At 39.6% G+C, this 27,468-nt stretch overlaps 1 protein-coding gene across 2 annotated transcripts in view; it reads left to right on the forward strand.

Moving 5' to 3' along the window:
- Nucleotides 1-27,468, forward strand: part of LOC122793164 (coronin-2A-like) — a 2,539,836-nt gene that overhangs the window by 2,234,087 nt on the left and 278,281 nt on the right. The gene's annotated exons all lie outside the window — the stretch shown is intronic.

Below are 27,468 nucleotides of genomic sequence, written 5' to 3' on the forward strand. Positions count from 1 at the left end.
GTTTTCAGAAATGTGGAAAGGCTCTATAGATTTTACTTTCTAACAATAATGTATATACCCATATGTGTACATTTTATATCAGTATTTGCCAAGACACCCCATAAAATGTAGTATTGTTGGGACAAGTACTTTACTATGGGATTCAGAAATCAGTCTGTTTACTCTGTGAGGCAGGGTGGACTTCAAAATTCAGTCTTTATTTTGTGTAAGGCAAGATGTGATTCAGAAAGTAGTTTGTATATTGTGTAAGGCAAGATGTGATTCAGAAAGCAGTTTGTATATTGTGTGAGCAGGAAACTATACCAGTGCTGATTCAGAAAGAAAATGGTAATATATTATATATGGTTGAGGGTTACGCTAGGACTTTCTCATGCCTGGTATGATTTTATCTCAAGGGGGAATCTAATACTGGCTCTTTCATCACTTACATTTATTTTGTAGGCTACATGTCTTTAATATACATATATTTTTGGTATGGCGTTGTGTAACAAATAAAAGCAATGTTTGCACTGACACACACATGCGTGCGATAATAATGTCACTCTTTAAGTTCTATTTCAAACTGTGAAACATAGATCAGTAATTATAACAGCCGATGTATGAATGAAAATGATAATAAAAAATGTCGTATTATCTATGGGCATCATAGCATCATAGATCAAATAGTAAACATTAGTTTGTTTGTCATAACATCTATTTTTAGTACTGAGTTTCAAAACATTTGTTTCTCATATACTGCTAAGTTTGTCCTTGAAAAAGTATGTTGCTGCATGTCAGCTCCATTGCACAGAGGGATAGAGACCTGACTGTGACTCAGATGGCCTGGGTTAAATAGCAATTCGGGTGCCGAAGGAACTAATTGAATATGGTGAGAGTGAGTGATTGATATGACTCATCCATTCTGTGAATACAATGGTAGCCAGACTCACTACTATCCTGACATCCCAGCAGAGGTGTTGTTATAATGAGGAAGATCCCAAACACAAAATCCACCAAGGCAGCTCAGAACAGAGTAATTCACCAGCAATCGGAATATTACCGTAAAATCCTTTTATTCGCTTTCATCACTACTGACTTCATCAGAACAACCAAAAAGTAAAAAACAGCAATCTTTATATAAATAAAATTAAATAAGTAAACCATCAAATAATTAACCAATTTAGATTCTCATTCACTAATTATATAAACCAAGTACAAAAATACCAATGTTATACATAAAAGTATAAAAGCTGTACCCTAAACTAATACTTTCTTACTTTTGTATTTTCTTTTCGGTCTTTGATTTAAAAAAAAAACATTTTATATTAATGGTATCATTTAAAGCGGGTAAAATATGTGCCCTCAATTTTAATTGCCATAGGGTTTCTCTCTGTTCAGCTTTTGTTCTGTAGTCTCCACCTCTAAGATCTTTTGGTACTTGTTCCAAAACTGCAAATAAGAACTTTTTGTTTTCATGGCAAGTCATTTTATGCTTATATAGAGCATTGTTTGTATCCTTTCTCTTTATTTCATAGAGGTGTTCTTTAATCCTCTTTTGTAACCTTCTAACAGACATACCCATGTAAAAATAATCACATTGTGTGCAAACAGCAATTTAAACAATTCCATCAGCGTTACAGTTAAAAGCCCCAGAAACAGCTATGGACCTATCCAAATGTCTTAAAGAAACAAAAGGACCTTCTAAAATTAATCTACAAATAGAACAAAATCCGTAGTTATACATACCCTTATTTCTATTTGACAACATCCCTACAGGTAAAATTTTACTAGAGTCATTCTGTAAAAGTCTTTTGATATTATTATTATTCCTAAACACAAATTTAGGAGTGGTTCCAACAGCTTTAACTCTGCATTGCCTTATATAATTCTCCAGTTCTTCCTAATGATGGAACAAATTATTGTCTACAGTCATGTCTAAACAACAAGCAATAGAAAAGTGTGTAGTCTTAGAGTGGCTACCTATGTTTGTCACTTGTCAAAATTGGTGTAAAATAAGAATTTATTTTCAATTTGATCTCTAATGCTACCTTTGTTAAATGTTCCTTATTATAGTATCTATCAACAAACAGCAGGACCTACTGTTGATACATTTTTGACACATGCAACTTTATAAATGCATTTTTAACACAAGCATCTGTACAAATCAGTTTGATATTCAAATGACATATAATTCTTTACAAAACTCCAGCTTGCTATGCTGGCATATGTTACACATGCACTGCCCTACTCTCACTAGCACAACCTCACATCATCACAGACATGTCACTTGATAAGATTTTTATCTTTAATATTAATGAGAAGGCATGCCTTGTAGCATGAACATGAAGCCAAAGGCAGCACCATTTCTGCCAGAAATCTCTGTACAATCTATGTTGCTTCAGTTTGGTCATAACATCAAGTGCAAAACAAGATGTTACTGTTCCACCTAATAATATCTGTCTCCTATCCACCCACCTGCATTAATACCTGTGGTGCACAGCAACTCACAGAATTATTTTGTACAACTGTTTCCCATCCTCATTTGCATTAATAACTAAGGAGCATAGCAGTGCATTAGCAAACTTCCGTTAATGCAGCTTTTGTATACTATTTTACCCTCAGCAGTTTTCACAGAAAACCCCCTATTTTCCCTCCTCACCCATAGCCACAGTTTGATCTCTTGCAGCATTACAACACCTGCTCCTTCATGAACAAGTTGCTTTTTAACAGATGGTTAATACTTCACATTACTCGTATCTACAGTGACTCACTCTTTTCCATTTTCAACCTACCCTACAAACCCTGACTCCTTTACACTTGTGCCCCAAACCCCTCTATCCTTCTTCTCCTAGCCCCTGATCTGTTTTCACCTCTATGTATTGAACTCCTGAATACTCTTTGGTGTCCTTTTCCAAGACACCAGTATTTTTCCCTGGCAGACTGCCAGACCAGCAACTGAAGAGTGTGCAGAAATAGTGACCACCCAATTTCTCTACTAATCCCCGTAATACACTTTGTTTCCATAACAGGTTTGTTTGTAACCCCCGTTATATCCTGCCATTATACCCTACCCCATTTTAGGTGTCTGACTGCTTCTTCTTTAAAGTATTCTCTTCCTTTCTTGATGTATTGACCATTTGTCCTCACCTTTCTAAATGTTCCTTTCACCCATTTGCTACACAGTAGCACTAGCTAAACCAGAAAGTGCCCACCTTGATTCTCCCTTCCATAAAATACTTCACTGTCACAATCTTGACTCAGCAGACAGATTTTACAAGTACTTATTTAAAAAGAGTAAAAAAAAAAACAAAAGTGGTAACTATGGTAACATCTAGCACATAGGTTCATAGGTTGGTACTAGGCTATCAGCCCTAGAGTCTATACAAGCCTAGCCATAACAATTCCCTGGATATTTCTTCCCACAATATTTACTTCCCTGGACCCCTGTCTAGCAGGGCGACTGACATGATCCCCGGGGTGAATTTCCTATCTCCCATCCATTCGCCAAGGTTCCTTTTGAAGAGGGCCAAGGAGGCGCTCTGCTTGACATGTATGGGCAGTCTATTCCAGAGTAGGGGGAGTCTCTGGGTCAGGAACCTATCCCTCCAGCATGTTTTGTTCATTGTGAAGACAAGGTTTAGATCCCTGGAGCGTGTGGCTCTGAGGGATTGGGATTTCTTTAAGTGGAGCATGTTCAACAGCTCAAGGTTTGACATGGCCTTGTATGTTAAGCAGAGATCGCCTCTGAGTAGACGATATGCCACAGAGTATAGCTGGAGTTTTTTTTAGATGGTCAGCATAGGGCATCTGGTTTAGGCCTGTGATTCTTTTAGTGAGGCATTTCTGTGGCCTTTCCAGCTGTTGCAGATGTCTTGTGAGATACATACCAAATGGGGCATTGTACTCTATAATGGGTCTAATGAGGGATGAGTACAGTGGGACAATGACCTCCTTTTTTCTGGATGAATAGCTCTTAGTGATGAGGTGTGCCATATAGAAAGATTTCCTGACTGTTTTGGTGATGTGGTTATCGAAGGTGAGACCACTGTCCACCTGTGTAACTAAGTCTCTCATCACACTTTCAGTGTTTGGTGTACTGCCACTTATGTGGTAAGTCATGGGTACATGTTTTTTCCCCAAGGGGATAACTATACATTTCTTGGCATTAAGCTTGAGCCCATGGCTCTGGCACCAAGCATCTATTTCTGTAAGGCCCTTTTGTAGAATATCCACATCATTTGGGGATTCAGTAAGGGCTCCCAGTTTGCAGTCATCTGCGAACTTTGTTAGCCAAAGTCCCTTAGTGTTGGCCTGTACTTCAGAGAAGTAGATGCCAAACAAGAGCAGTCCCAGGACTAAACCCTGAGGTACTCCACTTGTCACTTTTCTGGAGCCAGATTTGGAGTCGGCTACTTTTACAGTCTGGGTTATGTCAGTAAGCCAGTTAGCAACCCATCGAGTGACGTAGGCATTTATGCTCAGCTTAGTAAGTTTATGTATGATTCCAGAGTGGAGGATGGTGTTGAAGGCCTTGGCAAGGTCCAGATAGGCTGTATGGACTGCCTTACCCTCGTCCACAGCTCTGGAGACTGATTCGAAGAAGTCAGTCAGGTTCAGGAGACAAGATCAGCCCTTCATGAACCCAAACTGGGTGGGGTCCAGTGTTTTAAGGTTGCCAGTGTCTTTGTTTATAAGTTCCATGATAATGCGTTCCATGCCCTTGCAGATCAGGCTCATCAGACTGATGGGACGGTAGTTCCTGGGATCCAAGATGGCTCCCCCTTGTGGAGTGGGATAACTGTAGCTGTGCGCCACTCAGTGGGCACGAAGCCTGAGGTGAGGCTATGATTAAACATGACACTTAGGTGAGGTGCCAGTTCATTTTGTAGTTCATGTAGTACACAGCCCAGGATGTCATCTGGTCCCATGGATGCTGTATTCTTAGCTTTGGAGAGTGCGGTTTATTCCTGTGTGGCCGTGATTACCAGAGTTTGGCAATTCTTTTGGTATTGAGATGGGCCCTTTAGGGGGGTGAGAGGGGGGTGAAGTTGGCACTAAATCGATCTGCCAGGATATTGGCAATATCCTGGGGATCAGTATATTTAATGCCATTCTGTTGTAGCTCAGAGCAGATCTGAGCATTGCCATTTAGATTCTTGACATAACTATAGAATGCTTTGTGGTTGTCTTTGGAATTTTTGGCAATTTCATTTTCATAACTAACTTTGGAGGATTTTATGAGGGATCTCAGCTTCTCACTGAGGCTGGTAAGGGAGTTTTTTGCATCCTGGGATTTTCCTCTTTTCTGCAACAGTTTCTTCCTTCTGTTCTATAGTTTGTTTATGGCAGGGGACTACCAGATTGGCTTCCTTTTTTTGGAGAAGAGCGTCTTGGTTCTGTCTGGGATTCATGCATGAGTGGATATGCTCGTACAGTGCCTTAGTGTAGGTTTCAGCAGTCGAACTTTCGGATCCTGTCTGTATGGGTGTCATGAAGTTTGTCACTTCTGACTTGAGTAGCATGAAGTTGGCTTTGGAGAAGTTCTTTATGGAAGTTTCCTTACTGGGGGATGGGGGTGGGATGTGGATGTCAAGGGTGATTTGCTTATGGTCAGACCTGACCAATGAGGGGGTGACCACTGGTGTGGAGCATCTATCTCCCATGTTGGTAATGACCAGGTCTAGGATATTGGAGCCCCTGGTGGGACAGTGGATTAGTTGATCCAGGGCATTGGAATTTATGAATTCCAAGAACCGTTGGGAAAAGGTGTTGGTACCCGTGTAGTTTTCCCAGTTGATGGCAGGGTAGTTGAAATCACCCAGTATTAGGGTGTTTGGTTGTATCTTAATATTTTTCAGTATGTTTAGAAAGGTGTAGTGAGAATCATGGGGCATGGTGAGGGATCTGTAGCAAGCTACAATTTGGATTGTAGTCTTACCTAGTGTTAGTTGCACCTGGAAAATTTCAGATGCATTGTGTTGGGCAACTAGCCTGGAGGTGTGAATATCCTTGGTGAATATGGAAACTCCTCTACCTTTACTGTTTCGGTCTTGGTTTGGTGGCCGAAAGGTGTGGTAAGAGTTCCAGCCCGGTATTGCAGGGGTGCTCTCTGGAGCCTTGAACCAGGTCTCAGTTACTGCACAGATGTCAATGTTCTCCATTTTTAGGAGTGCCTCGAGAGAGTGCATTTTGATTTTTAGACTTCTAGCATTGAGTAGCATTACCTTCAGATTTTGCATGCTTATATTTGTTACAGTGGTGGTTTTGTCTTTTGAACCTTGCCTAAAAAAGGCACTATAGGGGTGGCAAGAGCTTTAGCCAGTAACCTGAATCCCAGGGGTGACAGGTGCAGACCATCTCTGGCAAAGCATTGTGGTTTGTTGATCATGTCTTCCCAGGCAGACAGATACTGGATCACCTTTGAATGACACCCGAAGCTTAGCCAATTGTTGAAGTCAATAATTTTGTCCTTATACTGTGGTATAATTCTGGGCGAGGGCAGGATGCTACTCAGGGCTAGGGTCATACCTGCCTGGGCCACATGATCTGAGACCTCTTCCATGTCTCTTTTCATGCAGTCCAGGGAGGTACATCTCAAGTCATTCACTCCAACATGGACAATGACAGAGTCGTATTTGTACTTGTTGTGGAGTGACTTGAGTGCATGCATTATGTGGTGGATCCTGGCACCCGACAGGCAGCTGACTGTAATTTTCCCCCTGTTCAGCCTGGTGAGTGGGACATCAGTGTGCCTGACTATAGAGTCACCTATGACTAAAGTGTTGGGTACATTGTCTTGCCTTAGGGGCTGTTGTAGGGTGGCACACTGGTGTTGTGAGCTGTGTGTCACTTTGGTTGTGACCGGTGTTTGTTTCCTTTTCAGCTTCGGAGGTCCTTGTTGCTTGGGCAGGTTAATGTTAAGGGCCTCCGCATATGTGGGTTTAGTGTTGCTATGTGTGGGTGTTGATGGTGTGGGTTTTGAAGGGCTATGTGAAACTTGAGGTGTAGTGCAGGTGTTAACCTTCTCCTCTTGACTGTCTAGTACAATCTTGGCTGGAGAGAGCTTTGCTTCCAGTTTGGCTATGTAAGTGCATCTCTCACATGTTGTAGCATTGGGTGGTAGGAGGAGAGGGTTGTCTGTGTACATGAGGCAGTTTCTGCATTGCCCCAGTATGCCCAGATTCACCGGGTGGACAGGAGAAATCACTGGAAGCTGACCCTTGGACATGCCTGTTTAGGTGCTTTTTTTTGTAAAGTACAAGAGCTGTTTTCCCTCACATTTGCAAGGTACTTTGCAATTATAGGCTGTTTAGTGCCTACAATTAATTTCGCCTTATTGACAAGGAGAGTTGAGTGCTTGTATCAGTTTAAGGCTTCATAGTGCTTTCCTGAAGGTTCTAGAGCAAGTACTAGTCACAGGGGTTCAGATTTTAGTGCTACTACTGAGAAACCAGCTAGTTCTAAGGGAAAATTTAAAGAGCAGACTTTCTGGCACCTGGAATAGTTTAACCGTAGCCCCGCAGTGCTGCACTATGCGAGTAATGCGCAGACACACGCGTTTTTAAGCCAGAAAGTTGAAAGGGATAGAAACCAGCCCATAAAGGCTAATAAAATTACAATTTCAGAGCTGGAAACCACTCCTCTAGTGTTAGATAGGCAGTACAATGCTCACCACTCCCACTGGTAAGCAGTAGGACTTCCCTCTACCACAGCAAGGTCTGGATAGCTCTGAACACAGAAAATAAAGTCCTGAGACCAGCAAAGCCTGGGATCTGGACTATACTAACTAGGAAAGGTGGGAAACGTGCAAACAAGATAGTATTTTTTTGTTTTTTGTTTCACAATTTCGGAGTGAGACACAGTTACCTGATGTTGCCATTAATATTCAGAAACAAATAAAATGAGTTGTTGTTAACAAACATTTTATATACCATAGCAAAACTGCTGCTGCAACATGCATTGAGAGGTCACCACATTCCTCATAATATTTAACATATTCATTAGACTGTGTTTCAACTGATCACCCCTCAACCAAATCATGCAATAACTACCTCTTCCTCTCATTACAAACTCTGATATCAAAAGCATTCCACTAGTGCAAGTTTTTAAGCACTATTAATGTGGCTTAGATACAGGATGCATGCAATGCCCACATCCATGTTGTAATTGTACCTAGAATAAAATAAGATTACAAGGGTCTACTTCAGAAGACTGAAAAAACAAAAGACTTAATCCCAAAAGGCTGAAAATTCAAAGTACTAAACACATTTTTAATATAGGGGGGAAAGCCCCTCTACACCCCTCATGTGGGGAGCTTCCCCCCCCACACACCCTCTGCTAACTGCATATACCAACTCCAAAATCACACAACATTGGAGAAGGGGCAAATTCCATCTTTCACTATTTTGAATTTTCAGTCTTTTGGTTTTTCATTTTGCTGAAGTAGACCCGATTACAGACAATATTAAATGTCATGAAAACAGTAATGTTACAAAATGTGTAAGACAGGCATGCTATAAAGAAAACAGTGCTTTCAGTGCATAATGCCATCTTAGCACAAACATCAACCATCTAACTATCTTCTCAGTCCCTTTTACCTCTGATTTTGATAATCTCCTGGCATCTTAGTCTCATACCGAGTCCTTCTCCTTTCCTCTGCATTATACATGCAGATAAACATGCTGAATTCATTCTGTCATATCTTTACCTCACAGATCTTTACTTGTCAGGCATTCAGACATGGAACAGCTGAAGGAAACAAACAATGGGAAAAAGATTGTCAGCAGGTCAGCACAACTATGGACTGAAAAGTGCCCCTCTTACTTACAGAGCAATTTTTTTCTCTCACGTTCTGATTCCAACCATAGTCTTTATTCAGCTAGTAGCTGATATTGCCATATTCTCTCGCTCTGACCTTCAGCATGTATACCCTACAAACAACCCGTTTTCTCTGACTCCCCTTCCTTTTGGAGAAATCATCTATATCTCAATGTTCTCCCTTAATTTATATTCATCTCTAAGGAAACTGGCTTCTGAATCTGTCTTGTCCTCCATTTAGTTGCCTACATACTCTTCCTGTCCTGTCCTTCCATACTGCCCTTCCTGGTGCACAAAGTTCATATGGGATACTATCTTTCTGTGTTGAGTTACTGCTACTATCTGCCTTAGATCTTCTTCCCATCTGAGGGATCTGCCACTGGGGCACCTTCATTTCTCCAACTACTGTCTGCCACCATCTTCCTTGCATCCCATAACTTGGTCCTGTATTATATTGGCATCATACTATATATGTAAAGCTACCTTTTTTTCCCTGCCTCTTAATTTTTAACTCTGTTGAGTAATTCTGTTTGATAGCTGCCCCCTTGTGCCATATATCTTACATGGCATGACAGAAAGATATTTATTTATACCTTTCTTGAGTAGCCTTTCTCACATCTCAATTCATGCCCCCCAACACACATACACACACACTGTCACTAAACTCAAAGAAACAATGATTACTGCCTCCATTTTCATTAACAAGGTCTTCACCTTATTACAGTGAAATTTGAAAATGCATTATGTAGGGTGCTTAAGGTCAAACAGTGGCTGCCCTGTCACTTCTGATAGTTTGAAAGCCCATGTTTTCTGGCCTCTCTGAGTGCCAGCCATTCCCCAACATATGCCACTGTATCCCTGCCCTCCACTTCTTCCTTCAGTAGTATCAGTTTCTCTCTTCTAAGCCACTTGTTTAAATGTTTGTCTTGATTCTTTACATTATGAATAGTGCTCACAGTGTCTGTATCCCCCCTCATGTCATTGAATTTGGATTTGTTTGGTGCCCATCTGGCCCACCAGTTTTCCTTTCCTGAATTTACTTCATTGCAATTCTAAATAAACACAACACTTGCTGTCTTGCAGGTCTACTGTTGGAGATGGTAAACCATCCAGTTTCTCCAGCATCCAGCCTATTTTGCTGTGGATTTCTATACTTGCTTCTGACTCTTGCCTTCATCTGCTATACTTTGTTATACACTTTGTGTTGAAGTGCCAACACACTACTGTTCTGATTTGCTTCCCAAAAGCAAACTTTTATGAGGTTCTTTTTGATGAGATTCATGACAAAGTGACCATTTTTCATTTGTACCACATTGCTCCCCTAAGAGAAACAAAGATAATTATTTTCTTGTAGTAGGTTGTGCAAATGTTGCTCCTTTGACTGGGTTGGGTTCTGTTTTTCCTTTTGCTGTAGACCAAGTAAATTCTCAGCCAATGAAGGACATGTCATTCTCTGTAGCTTGCTTTAAGGGTCGCAAAACATCAGCCCTAATGTTGCTTCCACTTGGAAGAGCAATCTCAATTTACATTTCCATTAGGCATTAAAATCTGGTAAGACAAGGCAATCTGCTGGAATAGGGACTGAGCATCCATCTTCAAGAAAGTGGCTTCCTTACATATCAAAAAATGTAAATTGACAAGGTCCACCCACTGAACTAGAACTCAGTGACATATGACTTACTTACTACCTATGTTCAGGCAATGAACATAGCTCGTGGAATACTGTACAAAGAGTTGGGAGTGAGTGGGCTGAGTGATAGTGATCTTTCTCTCTCTTTCTCTGTTGAATGAGGTGAGTTTGTTGCTTGGGGATGTTGAAGTCAGAGCTGTTTAAGGAAACAAAAAAAGCCATAAACAGCCCTGACTCGAAACTTCCCAGGGGACAAGCTACCGAATCACTAGTCAAATCGTGGGTTGCTCACAAATTGCCAAAATATAAGTTTTTGTAGAGGCAAGCCCCCACATATGGGTCTTCACCATCCACATCCATTTAATTATTTATACATATGGGTAAAAGTGAAATGTTCAGTGTTTATAAACATTTACAGGATAGTGATCTCATTACTCTAGATCACTTGGATGTCAGTTTGACTTTTTGATATGTATGGAAGCCACTTTTTTGTAGGTACATACATACACATTATTATATAGGTGAAGTATAGACCACTACTGCTTTTGAGTAATTTCTGCATTGAAGTAAAACTTACTGATGTAAGTCTCTAATCTTGTCCCAGAAACTCAGGTCTTAGCTGTCAAGACCATTTACACTGAGAGGAGACATAAAATGTTTGCATTAACAAGCAGGGGATGGCAGGCTCAAAAAAATTTCTCCCAAAATGCCCCCCCCCCCTCCAAAAAAAAAAAAAAAAAAATAGAACCAAAGCAAGGCATGCTTACCATTTCTGTCCAATAGGACCTCCTTTTTCTATTTGAGGTCACATTGTGTGAAATTCTGAACGTCATGAGTCTTAGGCTCAAATGACTCTCAGGCTGCCAAGTTGAATACCTTCTGCTGTTTTTTTACACACCCATGTGAAAAAATACAAATTCAACAGGTAAGCTAGTTTTATCATATTAACTGTAACCTGATTGAAAAAAAACTCCACTAAACAACTAGAGTGGCACAGAAAACAAACTGCACACAACAGTTTCAAGTGCTACAATGTACAAGCCCCTTAGGCAAACCACCATCACCATATCTAATAACATGTAACAGACATAACAGTGACTTTTATGCTTCTATCACTTGTCCCTCTGATACATATAGAAGCTACACACAAGTGTATGTTTGGCAATAAAAACAACGCTGTAAGGTAAGTAGCTTTACCCAGTACATTCCTTCTTGGTTTTCAGTACCACGGCAACAAGCTTTCAGTTGTGTAATAGATGCAGGACTGCAAAGTTATTTTTAACAGATGTTACCAATTGACTTGCTCTGACATGCACAATTTTGCATATGTACATAAATTTTCCATAGAACAGCAATTTAAAAAAAGATACTAAACTTTTTTTAGTGTGAATAATGTGATACTTTCTTACTAGGAAGCTACACAACTATTCAGGTGGCAGAAAAACATTATTGTGTGATGAACATTTTCTACTGGATGCAAATTACATCCCCTTTTGGGTTTCAGTACCATATTAACATGTTTTCAGTTGCACAATGAATTTAATCTGCAGAGTCATTTTTAAAGGATGTTACAGACTGCCTTGTAGTGACAAACTGCCTGGTACAGTAAGACCAAACGTGCAAACTTTCCAGGAAGTAATAATTAAAAAAATGAAGTGAAAACTTATAAGTATGAATGATGAGAAACCTTCTCACTAGTAAATGGTATAACTGTTTTGGCAGCAAAACAGCACTGTCAGGTTATCAGTTGTAACTGATACAGAATGCATTCCGCCTTTTTTCCATACCACAATAGCAAGCTTTTAGTTATTGATGGATATATTCTGACAAGTTCCCCTGATACAGCAAAACATAAACTTACTTGTGTGTATATACGTGTGTGTGTGTGTGTGTGTGTGTGTGTGTGTGTGTGTGTGTGTGTGTGTGTGTGTGTGTGTGCTTACACATTAAATACTTATATAACTTATTTTTGGATGTAAAAATATTTCTTCCAACAGCACTTGCATATACTACAGCAAGTTTGAAACATTAGGTAGACAAATTATTTTCCATCAAAATATACTATAATTATATAATAATAATAATAAAACAAATACAAAACAGTTTAACAGATAGCCCATTCCCTAAGCACAATAATGTCCTCCATGTTGTATGTTATTGTGTAAATGATGCCCTTCTCCTGGATGTGCGTTATTTACACAAAGACACATAGCATGTCAGGCAGTATTGCGTGCTTCTTACTCTACAGCTGACATCCACAGCCCCCACCTACATAAACTACTACTGTACATCTTATTTCGTTTCTATTCTACTTTACAAAAATAAAACATTAACCAATTCTCCAGACACAACATCTTTCTTGTCTGGAATTGGGCAACTCCAAGGGTGGGGTATAGATACCCCTTGTAAGTGCACAAAACCATCAGTGAAACTAGTTAAAGACCCCTACAGAATAAACAAAAATATAATGATCCATGCACAATCTGCAGACAGTGCGCTGAGTACTAAGGACAATATCTCGACCAATAATAGAACCAGAGACCTAAATCTTTACCAGCAGAAAAATAAAACACAGTGGATGGTCAGGTTTATAACCCAGCATCTCCCAAAACTCAGGAATAAACCTCCTCTACATGCTTAACAGTGTGATTCAGTATCTTCCTTTATACATAAACTAGATCACTGGAAGAGCACCCACAAATTTACTGCAAAATTGACTATTATAGCTCTCCTGGAGAAGGAGATGCAGCCTGAGGGAGGGTACTAGCAAGGCAAGAATGGTCATGAGACTCATTGGCCTCAGAATATCTATGTATCTGTAATCTGTCATTGCAGTTTTGACTTAAAATGCTTCACAAGTGGACTGAAGATATAACTGAGTATGTCTTCACAGGCCATATTAAAAGTGCAGACAGGCAGCATGTTCATAGGTTCATAGGTAAGTACTAGGCTATCAACCCAAGGGCCTAACTAAGCCTAGCCAACAAGGTTCCCTGGCTTACGCCACCCAAGAAAGTTGTTTTCCTGTGCCCCTGTTGAGCAGAGCCACAGAAGTGATCTCAAGGGTGTGTTTCCTATTTCCCATCCACTCATCAAAATTTCTCTTGAAGAGTGCTAATGAGGAACTTTGCTTGACATAGATGAGTAGCTTGTTCCAGAGTATGGGAACTGTCTATGACAGAAATCTATCCCTCCAGCATGTCCTGTTTATTGTGGTGACAAGGTTTAGGTCTCTAGAGCATGTAGCTCAGAGGGATTGGGATTTCTTTAGGTGTAGCATGTCCAACAGCTCTGGGTTTGACATAGCTTTATATGTTAGGCAGAGATCACCTCGGAGTAGGCGATATGCTATGGAGTAAAGCTGGAGTTTTTTGAGGCGGTCAGTGCAGGGCATCTGTTTGAGGCCAGTAATCCTCTTTGTGGGGTGCTTCTGTGGCCTTTCCAGCTACTGCAGATGTCTTGTGAGGTACGTTCCAAAAGGGGTGTTGTACTCTATAATGGGTCTACTGAGTGTCGAGTAGAGGGGAACAATGACCTCTTTTTTCCTGGATGAGAACCCTTTTGTGATGAGGTGTGCCATGTAAAAGTATTTCCTGACTACTGTGGCGATGTGATTATCAAAGAAGAGACTAATGTCCACCCCTGGGTCCCAAGGTCTCTTATCACACATTCGGCATTAAGTAGACTGCCACTTATGTGGTAGTTCATGGGTACAGAGTTTTTACTAAAGGGGATGACAATGCACTTTTTGAAATTGAGCTTGAGGCCATGACTCTGACACCAGGCATCTGTCTCAGTGAGGCCCTTCTGTAGGATGTCCACATTATTTGGGGACTCGACTATGGCTCCTAGTTTTCAGTCATCTGTGAACTTCATTAGCCAAAGGCCTTCTGTGTTAGCCTGTACATCAGAGAAGTAGATACCAAACAGGAGAGGTCCCAGGACTGACCCCTGTGGTACTCCACTTGTCACTGGTTTGAAGTCAGATTTGGAGTCTGCAACTTTTACACTGTGGGTTCTGTCAGTGAGCCAGTTGGCAGCCCATCTTGTGACGTACGGATTTTTACCTAGTTTAGTGAGTTTAGCTATAATTCCAGAATAGGGGATGGTGTTGAAAGCCTTGGTGAGGTCTAGATGGGCTGTGTGAACCACCTTACCCTTGTCTACCTCAAAGAAGTCGATCAGGTTCAGGAGGCATAATCTGCCTTTCACAAACCCAAACTGAGTGGGGTCCAGAGTTTGGAGGTTACCAATGTCTTTGTTTATAAGTTCCATGATGATACATTCCATGGCCTTGCAGACCAGGCTCGTTAGGCTAATAGGGCGATAGTTCCCAGGATCAGTGGTGGCTCCCCTTTGTGGAGTGGGATAACTGTTGCTGTGTGCCATTCAGTGGGCACAAAGCCTGACGTGAGGCTATGACTGAACATGGTGCTTAAGTGGGGAGCCAGTTTGTTCTGAAGTTCATGTAAAACGCAGCCTAGGATTTTGTCCAGTCCCATTGATGCTGTGGTTTTGGCTTTAGAGAGAGCAGCTTTTACCTGCATAGTTGTGATTGTGTGACCCAGGGTTGGGAGTTTGAAGCCTTTCCTACACACTCTTTGAGGAAAGTCTGCTTTCTTTAACTTCTCATTTTAAAGCCCTTCTTAAATGCAATACTTAGTGCAAGTTATACTCCACCTGCAACAAGGTGTAAACGTGTCCTGCTAGTGCTGAGGACTTACACCTAGTACGTACATATGAACGGTACCCTTTTCATATACAGCATACTTTTTACTAATCTGAGTTTTTTTCTTTCCTTGCCTATGTTGTTACCTTTGTTAACTCTTATCAATATTATTTGAAGCTATGCTGTGGATGAAACAATCTCCACAGCTAATTTCCCGTAATAAATAAATAAAAGCAATAAATAGGATGTTTTGTCTTAGTGTGGATCCTAGTATTTTTCTCAGTTGTATGTAATTAAGTATGACTTAATTCTTTGATTTTGTTCCTTATGAGTCCCATACAAAATATAATTATTTTGTCTGTGGCTGGGATTTCTTATAATGTATGACAATCTTCCCAGAGAGCCAGAACAATTATTACATAGCTTGCCATAATAGGAGATTTATTGTGCGCCTTTTCTCACTCTCTCTCTCTCTCTCCCCCTCACTCTTGTTCTCTGTCTCCTTAGTCAGCGTGGGTGTATCTGCCAATATGGTGCTGATCATTGCATTTTTTGAACATCTTTATTAACATCACACATTGTATAGTTACATGAGTAAATATTCAGTTATAAAAGGGAAAAATACGCTTTTTATTTTTATACACATTATACATTATGATTTTTATCTTAACAATTCATCAGTTTAACATCACATAGATTATTCATGTCCTGTCTTCCCCAAAATATCACTCCTCCAGAATATTTTTCTGCATATATTGTTCCCTCAGATTCCATTTATTTCTGTGTAGTTTGCACTCTCCATTTTCTAAAGATCCTCCAGTTGTTTTATCCCCTTTACAATATTTAACAATTCTTTTACAATTGATTTTGATTTCCATTTCCTAGTAATTGCTTTTTTGGCAGCCAACAGCATTAAACTTAGAAGGCCTTACAATGTCTAGGCACTTCAGTTTCTATATCCCAGCTCAAGAGAGCCATTTCCTTAGTTAAAATAAATTGCTCCCCCAACATTTCTAATAAAGTACCCTGTAACGAATTTCTAAAATCAACTCATTATATTCCACAAAAACATGTTCCCAGGTACACCACTCTTTCCCATTTTATCAAGCTCCCAGCATTTGCTGTCTACCTGTGAAAAGAATTAACTGGTATACAAAAATACCTATGCAAACATTTCCATCTAAAAATCCTAAATCTTCTAGGTTTTGTTGTATACTTGGGATCCTTACAAATGTCATTGTGTTGTTCCTTTGTATATTGCCTTTCCTTTTTCATTTCCCAGTCTTACCTAACCTCTTCTGATTAATTTTTAACACCTTTATTAAGCTATCATTTAAGCCATAGGCAATTGTATATTAATACAAAAGAAAACAAATCATATTAGTAGTTTCAAGTTACATACATTATACATCACATATATTCTTTTTTATAACTATCCTCAATTCAACATTACATAACTTGCTCAGTTCGTGCCTTCCCTTAAACCTCATGTCTCCTACAGAACAATATTCTGCATGTATTGTTCCCATAATTTCCATTTATTTCTTTGTAGTGTGCTCTTTCTTGTTTTCAAAGATCCCAGTTCCAGTTCTTTTATCTCTGTTACAAACAGTTGGTTTAAACTTTGATTTCCATTTTATAGTAATTGTTTTTTTTGGCAGCCACCAGAATTAAACTTAACAAGGTGTTACTATGTCTAGACAATTTAGATCCTGTGTCAGCTCAATAGAATTATTTACTTTGTTGCGCCCATTTGCTCACCTAATATTTTTAACAGGGTACTCTGAATTTTTAAAATCTACCATCTCATTACACTCTTAGAACATATGTTCCCAGTTAATTCTTTCTTTTCCATCACACCACCAACATTTGCCATCTACATGAGGAAAAATTCCTTGGAGTCTGCTTGTGGTATAAAATACCTATGCAAACACTAAAAAGCAAAAATCCTAAACCTTCTAGACTTTGTTGCATACTTTTGGAGCCATACAGATGCCCTCTTATTGTTCATGTGTAAATTGCCTATGCAGTTTCTCTTCAAAATCTTTTCAAATATCCTCCAATTCTTATAGTTATCATGCAATATTTTATATGGCCTGTAATTATTCCTTTTAACAGTTGCTTCATAGGTTCATAGGTTCATAGATTGGTACTTGGCTATCTGCCCGAAGGCATATATTAGCCCAGCCACATTGTGCGGTATTCACCACCCCTTTAGTAGTTCCCTAGACCCTTGTACTAGCAGCTAGTACCCTTGGCCCCTATCTAGTAGTGCTGTTGGTGTGATCCTCGGTGTGAACTTTCTGTTACCCATCCACTCATTAAGGTTCCTCTTCAAGAGTGATAGTGAGGGGCTCTGTCTTATGTAGATCGGGACCCTGTTTCATAGTAAGGGAAGTCTCTGCGAAGGGAATCTTTCCCTCCAGCATGTTCTATTCATTGTTGTGTTGAGGTTTATATCCCTAGAGCATGTAGTTCGAGTAGATTTGGTTTTGCTAAGATGGAGCATGTTGAACAATTCTGGGTTGGACATGGCTCTGTACGTTAGAAAGAGATCGCCTCTGAGAAGGCGGTATGCAGCAGAGAACAGTCTTAGCTTTTTCAATCGTGCTGCATAAGGCAACTGTTTGAGGCCAGTAATCCTCTTGGTTAGGTACCTCTGTGGTCTCTCCAGCTGCTGGAGATGTCTAGCCAGGTACATTCCAATTGGTGCATTGTACTCAATAATGGATCTGATGAGGGAAGAGTAGAGGGGCACCATTACATCCTTAGATCTTGATGCAAACCCTTTCGTGATCAGATGGGTCACATAGAAGGATTTTCTAACAACTTTGGCAGCATGGTTATCAAAGGAAAGCTGACTATCTACTTGGGTCCCTAGATCCCTTATTTCTTCTTCAGATTTCAGGGGATTACCTCCTATGTTGTAGTTTGTGGATACTCTGTTTTTTCCAAAGGGGATTACTACGCATTTTTTTGCATTTAGCTTGAGACCATGGCTTTGACACCATGCATCAGTCTCATTTAGGCCCTTCTGGAGGATCTCCATGTCGGCCGGAGACTCTATTATAGCACCTAGTTTGCAGTTGTCCCAAACTTAGTCAGCCACAGCCCTTCCATGCTTGCCTGTACTTCTGAGAAGTATATGCCAAAAAGGAAGGGCCCCAGGACAGAGCCCTGAGGCACACCGGTCGTTACTGGTCTGGATTTGGACATAGATCCCACTACTGTTACTTCATGGGATCTGTCTGAGAGCCAGTTTGCGAGCCATCTTGTGACGTAAGGGTTTATGCCTAGGCTGGTGAGCCTATCAATAATACCTGAATGGAGAATGGTGTCAAATGCTCTAGCAAGGTCAAGGTAAGCCGTGTGTACCTCCTTTCCCTTATCTATAGCCTGAGTAACTGTCTCAAAGAAATCCATCAGGTTCAGGAGGCATGATCTGCCCTTGATGAAGCCGAACTGTGTGGGATCCAGCGACTGAAGGTTCCCAATCTCTCCATTTACGAGTTCCATAATGATTCGCTCCATAGCCTTACAGATCAGACTGGTCAGGCTTGTTGGTTGGTAATTCCCAGGGTCAGTTGTGGCCCCACCCTTGTAGCGGGACCACCGTTACCATTGCTTCTGTTTTAGATTGAACTAAAATCTCTACTAGAGCATGTCTTTCACTTAGAATTCCCTCTATACCTTTTCTTTGCCTATATTCTGATATAAATCACTGGCGGGGAAGGCAGTCTATAGGCTGCAGTCCAAATGTATTGTTGGCCTCATCCCACTCTATTACCTTCCCTATCTAGTTATTTGCTTCCAAAACCTTGAACCCTTTGCCAGTTTCTCCAGTAAATTCCAGCCCCCTCTTGTCTTTTCTCATATCTGTACTTGCAGTCATCCCTGTCAGCAAAATCTCCTTTCTCCATTCTCATGTTGGGTTAGTTCTTAGAATACTTTCTGCTATTCTGTGAATATACTATTCTGTATGGCTGTTGTTATTCTCCTTAAGGATCTGCATTAAAAATCCTACTCTTGCCTTATTTCTTAAATTCCCCCTCTCCCCTCCTGTTTCATCATCCAATTCCATTTTGAATTATAATTTTCTGCTTGTGTTATGTGTATAAGCTTTAACTGTGTAGCTCTGAAATATCCCTTAAAATTAGGTAATCCTAAACCCATTTTCTATTGGAAGGATCAACTTATCCCACTTTACTCTTGCCTTTTGCCCTCCCACATAGATTCCTTCAATACTTTATTAATTATTGTGCACAACTTCCCCTTTGGTTAATAAGAATATGTTTGACCTGTATACAAAACTAAAGAGACTAAAAACATTTTCACTGCTTGTGTATTACTATCCATATCCATGAACAAGATCATCCAGTTTCTCAGTTTTTGTATTATCTTTTGTTTAGTCTTTTTCCACATATCCTTAGTTACCATAGTGGAAGATTTTTAATTCGTACTCCTAAATACTTCATCGTATGTGTCCCCATAAATATGAATATTGTGGACCAGTTCATGTCGGTACATAATTTATGGCTGTAGCCTTTGTTTTATCTTCACTAATTTTATAGCCCAAAAGACTTTAAACTGTCTCAAACGTTTTACAACACGGATAAGTCCTTTTATGGATTTATCAGGTAAAAATGATATTGTCAGCAAATAAATCCAACTTTTCTGGATAACCATACTATTATATGCAAGAATTTCTGAGTCCCTTATTTCTTTTTTTGCTAATGGCTCCAAATATAAAGCAAATAACAAAGAGGAAAGATGATATCCCTGCTTGGTTTCTGTGTTCAGACACAACTTAGGGAGTAACCTTCCTACTTTAAATTCTTGCCTCCAAGCCATCATATATCCTCCTAATTACTAATTACTGTTACTACTACTCAACAGAAAAAATAATAAAAGACCGGCGTTCGTACCTCGGTTTATTATAAAAGATAAGTGCTTTCATCTTATAATTCAGACTTCATCAGAAACTTTTGAAGTCTGAATTATAAGACAAAAGTGCTTATGTTTTACAATAAACCGAGGTGTGAACACTGGTCTTTTATTATTTTTATCCTTCTAATTAACCATTTTATAATAATTGGGAATGCAAAATGCTTCCATTTCCCTACACATAAAACCCCAGCTTTCTTAGCATCAAGACCTACCAACAGCAATGGTATTTTTGTACATTCTGCTTCTATCTGAATCATTATTGTTCTATTAATATTGTCTCCCCTCCATAAAACCACATTGATCCATATCTATCAATTTTTCAACACTTCTGTCATTATTTTAGCTAGTATATTTATAAATACTTGATATAATCATGTTTTAAAATTGAAATGGGTTTGTACAAAGCTGGGTCTGTTGGGTCTTTACTGTCTTTGGTTATTAAAGCCACCACAGCTTTCTTACAGGATGTTGTTGCTTCCCTTCCTTTTACAATACTACTAACAAAACCTAAGATCTTTTTCACTTTGTCATTGCTATTTGCACTCTGCATTTCATAATATAATCCAATACCCAAACCTGTTTGTCTATACTTGTAAGGCCATTTATGTTCCAAAATAACATCGATAACATAGCCTTTATGATAAAAAGTTATTGTTTCCACCTATTGTACATGATAGTATTTTTAATGTGTTTTTTTAGCTTTTGTGCTACATGCACACTGCACACACATGTTGCTCTTTTATACAATTGTTTCTTGTCATCTCCATTTGAACCTGTTTCTAATTTTTCTAGACTTTTTGTTTTTACATCTTCAAAAATGAACTTTATCCCTCCTGTAAGGAATAATTGTCCCATACTGACAGCTGCAGCCACAGGCATTGCCTAACCTAAAATTAAGGTTATCCATTTTACAGCCTGTGCTCCCAATTACACTGGTTGCTGTCTGTTCTTTTCTCATCTCTACCCCCAGATGTGAAAATCAGCTTGGATGCTTTCAGAAAACATTAACTTTTAACTGTAAAATAGTACCCTGCTGTCTTTAACTGAAACTAAATTTTACTCTCTTCTCGTAAATGCATTGAGGTATTAAGGCTACTAGAAAGTTGCTATCTCTTATTCATGTCCAATACTTGCAAACTTTATTTTTACTTAACTGCTTGCTCTTGTACTTTTAAATTTGCATTTTCCTCAGCAAACAATGTTCAGAACTGTCAAGATTAATTGCTTGTACCTGTAGACATCTCATCAACATGGAAACATAAGAACATAAAGTAAAACTGCCTTCAGCTGCATTCTTCTTAACTCACACTGAACATTTGCCAAAGGGAAAAACAAGCAAATATCATTGCATGTGCAAGAATCTTAACACTTCTCATGACATACATCATTTTGTGTCATTTTTCAAGCCTACTTGCTTGCAGAAAACATTGTTTTTAGATTAAGCCAAGGGCATTAATCCAAAAATTCTCTTATTCAAAAATAAGAAAATAAATCTTAACTCTACATATAATATAATCAGTGCTCTTTTACACCTCATCCCCCACCCACTAGCCCAAGATTACAGCATATTAGCTTCAACTTGCTTTTGTCTAATCTTTCTTCTCTTTTTAAATTGTAATTCCTATATGTCTTAAAACTAAGACAAATAATTGTTTCTTTAATATCTATCACATACAAAAGTCACTGAAAAGACTCACCCTCACCACATAATTTAAGGTACCCCTGACTACATACTGCACAGATTTGTTTTAAAGTGGTTAGGGTGGCACAGTGGTTAGCATTGTTGCCTCACAGCAAGAGGTTCCCCGGTTTGATTCTCGGCTGAGATGCCTTCTGTGTGGAGTCTGCATGTCCTCCTTGTGTTCATGTGCATTTCCTCTGGATGTTCTGGTTTCTTCCCATATTCCAAAGGTGGATTGGCCACCCTAAATTGTCCATTGTTGTGAGTGTGTGTGCGAGTGTGTCATGTGGAAGAACTACCCCTGCAGGGCTAACCACCCAGTGATGTAAACCCTGGCTGTAGATGATTGTCACTGTTAAATTGACACGCCAACACCATGTGCAAAAATGAAAAAAAGGGGTTATGGATGGATGCAGTTTATATCATGAACCCCTCTGCACCCTTGTGGCAGAAGAGTGTATACAGGGACCCACCCGAGTGGAGATTGTTAGAGTGAGGCTCAGTATTGAGCATTACTATTGGTTAGCTTGTTTGAAAAGTGCTTAACTTTGCTTTTATTTGAGCCTTGCATGTGCACGCAAGTGTGCACCACGCATCAGGAGTTAGTACCAATGATTGTAGATGCAAAGGCTTTGAAAGACAAATTTTCCTCTAGTTGACAGCTTGTGAATCTTCCAATACCTCCCTGCTTCTCTCCACATAACTCAATTGCACACTGCTGCCTGGAGAGCAACTCAGCAGCGCATTTTGTGACTTTGCTGCAGGTCTCCAGCCCAAAGTTTCCCATAATATAGTTTATTATTAGTTCTACAACTGTACCAGACCCATCTAGCTCACTCCCCACTACTTGACTAACAATACTCCTAACATAGTGGATGGACAGTTTCCCACCATTTCTCCAGCCAGTCTGATCAGCACAAACAAATGCATCATTCCATTTGTCAAGGGGTATGTCCATGAAATCTACAATATTATAATAACACTCTTAAATTCAAACGCACTGGTGAGAAACTTGGGGACACAGGTTGATAGCTGCCTTAACCTTGATCAGCATGTGTCCACAGTGGTGAGGAAAGTCTTCTGCATTGCTCATCTCATAAGTAAAGGCATAGCATCCAGAGTAGAAGAGGTTATAACTTCACTGTACTTGTCACTCACCAGACCAATGATAGAGTACAATGCTCCCTTTTGAATGTACCTCACCAGACACCTTCAGCAACTGGAGAGATCTCAGAAGTTTCTCACTAAGAAAATTCAGGGTCTTCAGCACATGTCCTACATGAACAGACTGAAATCACTGTCACTGTACTCTGTATGGTATAGACTGCCTAGAAGCGACTTGTGGCTGGCCTACAGAGCAGTCTCGGACCCTGCCTTAATGGAAATGCTACATATCTGCAAGTCAAATGAGACAAGATTCACTCAATCTAGGGACCTTAACCTGGCTTGCAATATAAACAGGACTTGTTGGAGAGACAGATATGTGTCTCGGTGGTTGCCACTCCTCTGGAACAAACTACCAATTCACATTAAACAACAGTTCTTCTATGACTATATTGAAACATAACTTGGAGAATTGCATGGGAAACCACAAATTTATCCTGGGGATTCCACCTGTATCCCTCCTTGATATAGACAGTCAGTGCTGTTCACACATTTGCATATTAATATAGATCATATATCCTGATCTATAAGGAAACAAGGGTATAACATGGCTAGGCTTGTAAGGGCACCAGGGCCATTAGCCTAACAACTTCCTACGATCCTATAAAATGTTTTATACAAATGCTATTAAGAACAAAAATTGTTTTACTTACACTTTCTTTTTTCCTTTTAGTGTCCTTCTAAACATTAATGACATAAAGTGAGGTATATGCTTTACAGTCTACTTGCAAGTTTAACAAAGACAACAACATTCCACTCTTTCCCAGCCACTTTTTCTTTCAAAGCCATATTTCATGGATGTTTTGATGCTTTATAATCTCACATTCGCTAATTTCAGTTTTGTTGATCTTCTTCTTGTTCAAGACTCTGGTTCAAGTCCAAGGTACTCCTGATTTTTCTAGTCAACTCCTGTGCTTTTTCTCTCTCTCAAGTATTTTCCTTTGGAACATTGGAAAATGTTTCACTGGCAAACCCTCCCTGTGTGCTTTAATGTCAGAAGAATGTGAAATAGAGTCCACTTCTCTTTGATGGCTCACGTTTTGTTGAATAAACTTTTGTATTTCCTCCTTAGCCTGTTCTGCATTAAAAAAACTGCCTTTGTTCTTCCAGGAAAAAAATATTTTGAAGACAGCTAGATATAGCAGCTTGAATCTCACAGCTGCCTCTCTACATTCACTGATTGCTGGGATAAATTTGTTTCTCTTCAGTGTAGTTTACAGTGAATAATCATTCTCCACAAACACTCTACTGTACCCACTTCTTAATACTTTGCCCTTCTGCCACAGTTTTGACAGGATCAACTCTTGTTTTTTCATGGTCAGATTTGGGGCAATGTGCCCTTTTATTTAACAAATCATGCTGTGGAATATCAGTCCAGTTGCTTATCTGTGCTTTTATAAAATGAATACAGTCTGTTCCTTCCAGTTTCTTTGGGACAGCAAAAAATCTCAGGTTTTCTCTGCATGCTCTAGCTTCTAACTCTACCGTTTTTTTTCAATTAGCTCTTCTTGAGAACTCTCATACTCAGCTAGACTTTTTCATTTCAGCCTGTCATTTTTGCAGTTTTATCAGTTCATATGAATAGCTAGTTAAAGCTTCTTCTGTTGTTTCCAGACTTTTACTTGAGTTGATATATGTTGATATATTCCTTTAATGTTTCATTTATTTTAATCACTTCAGAGTCTTCTTCTTCTTTCGGCTTTTCCCGGTTAGGGGTCGCCACAGCGGATCACCTTGTCCGCACATTGAATGGCAGTGGAGTTTTACGGTGTCGAGTTGCCAGCCCAGTGCCCAACCTTCCACAGAAGGCACACTCACACGCACACCTAGGGCCAATTTAGAGTGTCCATTCCACCTGCAGCATGTCTTTGGGATGTGGGAGGAAACCGGAGCACCCGGAGGAAACCCACGCGACCACAGGGAGGACATGCAGACACCACACAGAAGGCACCCCAGCCGAGGATCGAACCGGAGAACCTCTTGCTGTGAGGCGGCAATGCTAACCACTGCACCACCGTGGCCGCCCAATTTTAATCACTTCAGAGTACATTTGATTTATCTTTTCCCCTAAATTACTGGAAGCTATCTATTTTCCCAAAGCCGGAGTTTGAACTCATTTTTGTTGAACAGTTGCAGGATTCTTCCAACTCAGCATTTTCTCTTTACATTTTCTTGTTGATTTTCTTTCAGGTTCTCTAAATTTCTTCTTTATTGGCATCCAGGCAGTGTACTTACTAACCAGTAACTGAATTTTACTCAAGCTGACAAAATTACTAGCTCTTCTTTCTTAATTTCTTTTCCCTGAAGTTAAGCTGTTAATAAGTGTGCAGCCAGCTTTTAAGTCTTCTGGTTGATTCTTTTATTTATCATGCATTATTTTACATTCCTTATTAATTATCCTTTTAGACATGCCTGGATAGGTACTTATTTATTAAGTACTAAAAACTGTTTTCCTCTAGACAAGTGAAGAAAGTTGAGTGCTATAGTAATTTGTAGTTTATTTAGTGCTTACAATGAGTTCTGAACAAGTGCTGAGCTTAAAGAAACAGATTTGAGTGCTAAAACAAAAAACTGGCTAGTTCTAAGGGAAAATTTGAAGAGCAGACTTTATGGCGCCAGGAATAGTTTAACCCTAGCTAAGCGTTGATGCATAAAGTGTATTTTTTTATATAACAGTAGCAAATGAGCAAACTGATTTAAACAAATTTACCTATAAAAAGCTAAAAACTGACCCCGTTTCAGCAGTCTTCAATCAGACAAGTTCTAACTGCACACTCCTGCCACTAGGGTGCAGGGGAACCTTCTTCAAAAAAGATGGTCTGGATTAGTGCTCAAGTTATACAAACAAAGCTAGATTCAGCAGGTCTGAATTTAGTCTATGTTACTACAGCAAACAAGGCATATCATTTTCAGAAAGAAACAATTCAGATAAGCAGGTACAATAAGCCTTTAACCAGAAGCTCACAGCCCAGAAGGGCAGAATCTACCCTCTCCTCCCACAAGAGTGCAGACCACACGTTCTTAATGTAAAATAACTGGCCCGAAGCCCAAGTGCTTATACCAGAACTAATACACTCTTAGAATAACAGACACTAAGTCTTCAATCAGCAACTCCCAACTTAGAAGGATGTAAGCTACCTGTCCTGCCACAATAGTGCAGACCGCAAACCTTCTTAATGTAAAACAACTGGTCTGAAGCCCAAGTGCTTCAACTAAAGGCTTAGAATAACAGTGACAATTTAATCAGGCTACTAACAAACAGTAATAAATGCAGCAGAATAAATGCAATAAAGTAGGAAGAAACACAAATAAGTAAAAGCAGATGAATAAAGTCTATTTTTATATAACAATAGAAAACAAGCAAACTTTTTTAAACAAATTACCCAATTAATCAGTAAAAAAGCTCAAAACTGAGCCCTGTTCCAGCAGTCTTCAATCAGACAAGTTCTAACTGCACACTCCCGCCACTAGGGTGCAGGGGAACCTTCTCCAAAAAATGATGGCCTGGATTAGTGCTCAAGTTATACAAACAAAGCTAGATTCAGCATGCCTGAATCTAGTCTATGCTACAGCAAACAAGGTGCACCAATTTAAAAAGAAACAGTTCAAATAAGCAGCCACAATAATCCTTTAACCAGAAATTCCCAGCTCAGAAGGGCAGAATCTAACCTCTCCTCCCACAAGAGTGCAGACCACAAACCTTCTTAATGTAAAATAACTGGCCTGAAGCCCAAGTGCTTAAACCAGAACTAATATACTTTTAGAATAACAAAACACTGAGCCTTCAATCAGCAATTCCTAATTTAGAAGGATGTAAGCTACCTGTCCTGCCACAACAGTGCAGACCATAAACCTTCTTAATGTAAAACAACTGGTCTGAAGCCCAAGTGCTTAAACCAAAAGGCTTAGAATAACAGTTACAATTTAATCAGGCTACTACCAAGCTCATAATTCAAAAACATCATAGCTTAGACACTGTCTATAGAAGATTCACCTACTAACTGACTGGATTTCAGGTTGCAGTGACCCTCACCAGGGTAAGTTGTTTGGGAATAGGATGGATAGATGGAAGGAATGAAGGAAGGAGAGAGGGGTGGATGGATAGATAAATTTCAGGTCTTTTGCTGGTTTGCCATTCCCAGTTTTCTCTTTTGTATCAAAGAGGCAAGCCTGACATTCATTTCTAAACTCTTTGCTACACTTTCACTGTATATGATTAAAATGTGATCTCCTGGAAGCTACTGACTGAAACACTGGATTAACATGTGTGCTAAAGGCACATACTGAAACTTTTTTTTGTCAGGGAGATGAGCCTCCTCATTCCTGCATAGCCTTCAAACCTATGTATATACTGACTCCACTGTCACATAACACTGGGAAAAAGGGAAATTCTCCAAAGCTGCACACAGTGGTATTGAGTAATCACTGCTTTCACTCTAAAATGAATAAGCCAAGTGATTTCTGAGGAACCATTGTCTAAGGAAACACATGATAGCTGTTTGCTTTTGAGTGTCTATAGATGTGTAATGTCCAGTGCTATTCATTTGGTAGAGTGCTTTAGGTAGAAAAAGATAATACATC

This window comes from Protopterus annectens, chromosome 2.part0 (genome assembly GCF_019279795.1).
Source record: "Protopterus annectens isolate FY-2018-M chromosome 2.part0, PAN1.0, whole genome shotgun sequence".
Taxonomy (NCBI): Eukaryota; Metazoa; Chordata; order Ceratodontiformes; family Protopteridae; genus Protopterus; species Protopterus annectens.